At 34.0% G+C, this 4,896-nt stretch overlaps 1 long non-coding RNA gene across 1 annotated transcript in view; it reads right to left on the bottom strand.

The window, feature by feature from the left end:
• Positions 1 to 88: 88 nt before the first annotated feature.
• Positions 89 to 4,896, bottom strand: part of LOC111088190 — an 8,392-nt gene continuing 3,584 nt past the window's right edge. Inside the window, exons 2-3 of the long non-coding RNA XR_002612783.1 lie at positions 4,430 to 4,461; positions 89 to 365 (exon numbers count right to left, since the gene is read on the bottom strand). This is a non-coding gene — a long non-coding RNA (uncharacterized LOC111088190). The remainder of the gene's footprint in view (positions 366 to 4,429; positions 4,462 to 4,896) is intronic.

The raw sequence follows: 4,896 nt of genomic DNA, 5'->3' as shown, positions 1-4,896 counted from the left end.
AAATATTAACAAGAACCTTAAACATATTTAAAGAAGAAATTCCAAAAGTTAACATTTTCCTTACCTGAAATAATATTTCCAAGAGATACTTCTCTTTACACACAGTTAAGCTATCTTCCCTGCATGACTGCCTTGAAGATTGGCATGCCACTAGTCTTGAGGCAACTCCCACCTAATCTCATATGAATTGCACTACTGCATGATGATAATGCCTTCCATTAATAGGAGGGCAACACACCTTCATGTACACTATCTCCCTCTATGCATTTGCACTTGTGAATCTTCATTCTTTGATAAGGCAAGAAATATAAAAGCGCACCAGAAGTGAAAAGAATAGGTGGTAAGATGTTTTCAGAGACGAGTATCTATTAGAAATATATTTTCAGGTAAGGAAAATGTTAACTTCTGAGATGATACACACCTCTTCACAAAATTAAGCTAGCATACCCCATTGAAGTGGTGGAGGGGCTGGTGCACAGATTTATCTATACGAGTTCCCTTCAGAAAGTTCCTAAAGGAAACCAATGGAGTGTAATACCCAATGGCAGGATTTTTACAGAGGCACACCAGGGCTTAATTTGAATGAAATTTCCATGCTGTCTGAAAAAAAACATAGACCCTCCAAAAAAGATCCAATTACAACAATATTGACGTACAAAGACCCTTAAAAAAAGACCCAATTACTAGAATTTTGATGGTTTTTTTGCATCTTATTTATTTCAAAAAAGTACAAATAATGTTTAGTTGGCAATTTTGCAAATTTATTCAATTAAATTTTGATGCCTCATTTCCCAGAAAGTTTTGTTACATTGGAAAAAAATAAGCCCAAACCTTGCTAATGTTACATAGTATCTTAAAGAAACAAACAGTAAATGATCTGTAAAACCTTTACATAGAACAGCAACCTTGGTCAATCACATTCAATGTTTTCATTCTAACCAGCTTGGCCTGCCCACCAACTACAATAAAGTACAGCCTGTAGTAAGACTAGACGGAACTCTCACACATATTACTATATCATAATATATACACATTGCTTGAGCACTGCACATACACCACTGATACGTACTGTTATTCATACTCATAGTTTGTATTGATCTGGATAGAGACAAAGCTAGCCTTAATTTATTTATTGCTATTGGGTTTTGTACTGGTCTAAACTTTTATAAAAGTTTATTTGCAGTTATTATTATGTTCTGTTTAATTCATGGATTTTCCCGCTTTTTTCATGAGAGCTAGGTCTTCTGTATTTTCTAGACTCGATTGGTTGTGTCTGTATAACCTTATGCCTATACCTGCGTAACTGAAAGGGGTGGTCAGTGTTTCAACTGTGATGATTAATGATGAAAATTCTGAGTTTGTTTTGTAGATTCGATCATTGTAGTTCCTACCGTTTATTGGTAAGAAGTTGAGACAACCATGTTAGTTTTATTGTTGTAAGCATCTACACTAGAAATTAATCTCACTAAATATTCATGTTATGGATGTTTGTTTTCATTGTGAATTCCCGCCTGCCTATTGCATAATAGAATGTGTGGTCCAGCTTCTTTTTAACTTTACTTACTGATTATGTATGAATATATTAATTTTTTTTTTTATTACATCGGTTGAATGTTGATTTCAATACTAAACATCTTTTACTGGTAAAACTTGTGTAAATAAGAATAATTTCACCAGTGCTCAAAATGTTGTGCCTGTTTTAAAAACAAATATTACTTACTGTAAAAGCTGTAACTTGTATATATAGAATAATAAAAAAAAAACGTTTGTGGTAATATAAGTGACTGAGCTGTATACACTGTACTGTGCCACCACAAACAGCCATTCACTCTCAGTTGAACTCCATACAAAATTTACGTGCAGCTTGTCCATGACAGAAAGTTCAGTGACTAAAACAGAATTATTAGCCAATCACAAAAGCAAACTTTTCTTAACATTTTCAGCTCCCTTTTGGTGGATTGTACCAAGAACAATCTTTTTTAAACCAGAAAATGGACAAAAAAAGGTATTTTTGTGGGGTTCAAGTTTTCAATTATCCTGGTTAGGGAATTTACCAATGATTTTGGACGAGGATCAGAATCACCATTTTGTGTGTTGTGTGGGCATGGATAAGTGTACAGTAGACTGTGGTGCTGTTTTGAGTCAGGATCTGTTCCAGGGTGTTAATCATTCAGCGGACAAAACGAGAGTTTAAGCTGATCGTCCAAGGAAGTTTTTAATCATCTTGGATGAATGGACAATCATTAAAATTGAGCCCTGCATACTCATGGTAGACCAAATCTCATGTCTTCCAGGGAATACTCTTTGCCAGGAAAGAAGGAAGGAAGGAAGAGAAAAAACGAGTCGCATGTTTTCAGGGATGGGCTGAATAAGAACATGGCCATTCAAGTACTTTCACACAAGAGGTTGAAGAGCCTTTATGTGTAGCATGGATGGGATGAATAAAAAACATGGCCATCCAAGTACTTTCACACAAGAGGTTGAAGAGCCAATATGTGTAGCATGGATGGGGCATGTTCAGAACATACTCAACTCTACCATAAGACATCATTGGACTGACACCAGCTGCAGGAGGAGGGGAAAATAGTCATACTATAGAGAGTGGAACAGAAGCCTCTTGGATGTTTGATGCAAAAAACAACTGTGTAAGAGACAGAGTGTAATATGACCAGGTGTTCCACCAGTAAGGGCAGGAACATGCCCAAAGAATATAGAGAGGTTTGAGCCGATGGAAATGGAAGGAATGCAGGAATATCATCAAAACATCAGAAGCCCTGCCCTCAAAAAAAAATTGAAGCATCATACAAGGAAAAGCTAGTGCAGAAAGTAGTCCGGGCTCAATCACCAAGACAGTACCCCAAGGAGATACTCACAAAGAGGAAAATGGACTCAAAAGATGAAAACCATAAATCCAGAAGGTCTATAGTTGAAGACATATTAGTGTTTTCTAAAACAGTATGAGGGGTTCTAGGGAAGCCAGAGTCCCCAAAAGCAAAATAACTTTCAGTAAAGGAAGAGAATGAGAACTGTAAAACCTGATGGGTGTGAGAAAAAAAAATAGAGAAAAAACAAGATAAACCCCAAGAAGAGTGGGTAGTAAGATAAGAAATGAAAATAATAATAAAAAACAGAAGCAAAAAATAACAAAAAAAATAAACCTTAGAAGGAATTTCAAAAAGAGATTGTACGGTTATGGTCATCTCACGAATGGTAAAGTACTATCCAAAGTAAATCAGATGAAAGAAGTAGTCCAACAGATCATTCCCATCTGTTGAGAAACAAATTTGTCTGATAGGATGGAATTAAGAGGCCAATTAAGCATGTGGTGATCCACAACACACTGAAATATGGTTGCAACAATAATGAAAGTCAACAAGCCTCCAAAAGTCACAGACAAAATAATGCCTAAGTGTGAACAATGTTACACACTCATGACCAAATGTAAATCACCATCCTTGGAGAATTCATGATAAAAGTTAAAGCTTTTGAAACAAAGACCAAAGAAAACTAAAATCACAGTTACAATGATCATGCAAATGTCATGAAATAGAGCACAAACAAAAGAACTATAAACACATCTAGTCAATACAGTGCAGAGGAGAGAGAATTAAGAATTACTAGTGCAAATGCATAATAAAAGTTAGTGTGCATGGTGTGTCCCCCTTCTATTGGTGGAGGGCTTTGCTGCATGATAATGTCATCATGCAGTAATGTAATTCACATTACCTCATGAGATTAGGTGGGAGTTGCCTCAAGGCTAATGGCACACAAATCTCTAAAGCAGATGCACAGGGAAGATAGCTTAACTGTGTGAAGAGGTTTGGTAACTATGCTTAGCTTTGAAAAATCTTTACTGTACCAAAAAAAAAAAAAATCAGCTTAGGCATCTCATTGTCATTGGTAAAAAAACAAGAGAAAAGTTGTTTAATACATGTGCTACATATCCATATATTTCTCCTTAACAATAAAGTTCCTATCTACATCTCTTAGAGATTTTATATTTTCTTTCTCTCTATCTTTTTTTTTTTGCTATTAACATAAGCATAAATCTGTATTAATAATGGAAGTTACTTTTTTTGTGCACATATCATTTGTGGAATGATTTGTTATAGAATAAAGCGAGTGTTATTAAATGTATTTTTTATTATACTTTCTTAAATTAATTTACAAGCAGAAAAGATGCATCTATTTTTTGGTGATTAACTGGTTACTTAAATGGCTATCTTGGCTTTATGACTGTCCTTGTTTCTTATATGTATATTCTGAACCTAATTAGCACAAAAATCTAAGATAATGTGCATGTACTATACAATACAGCTACCTGTGTAACAATGCTTTTGAAAGAAACATAAAACCAAATTCCTATGAAATCAATACCACAATCATTTACAGATCATATAAAAAATTATTGTTTTATATGTACACTTACATTCTTTTCTTTTCCTCTTGGCTTTCAAATTCCTACATAGAAGTTCGAAATAATAAAATTACTAGTTGAAAATAGTTGTGAAAAAAAAAAGATTTTTTTTTTAACTCAACAAACAGCTGGTGGACAACAAAAGGCCTCTAACATAATAGCAAAAATAATTCTTAATTACTTTTGAAAATCACAAAAACTATATATATATATATATATTCACATATGAATGCATACACATGATGGCAATTTCAATAGATTCAACAATAGTTTCACAACAATTCAAATACACTATTGCTAAGATATAAGAAAAAGCTAACATATAACATAATATTTTGAGATAACATGGGACCTATTGGTCCATCTCGGCTGTTCCATCCTCAAAACTAAATTAAAATTATTAAACTCAGCCCTTTTCATTCATATACTGATCAAGCTTTTTCTTAAACTCGCTTAAATTTACTGCCTCTACAACATCT

This window comes from Limulus polyphemus, unplaced genomic scaffold (assembly GCF_000517525.1).
Source record: "Limulus polyphemus unplaced genomic scaffold, Limulus_polyphemus-2.1.2 Scaffold3278, whole genome shotgun sequence".
Taxonomy (NCBI): domain Eukaryota; kingdom Metazoa; phylum Arthropoda; class Merostomata; order Xiphosura; family Limulidae; genus Limulus; species Limulus polyphemus.
Note: the sequence above shows the minus strand (reverse complement) of the source record. Positions and strands in the feature narration are given on the sequence as shown.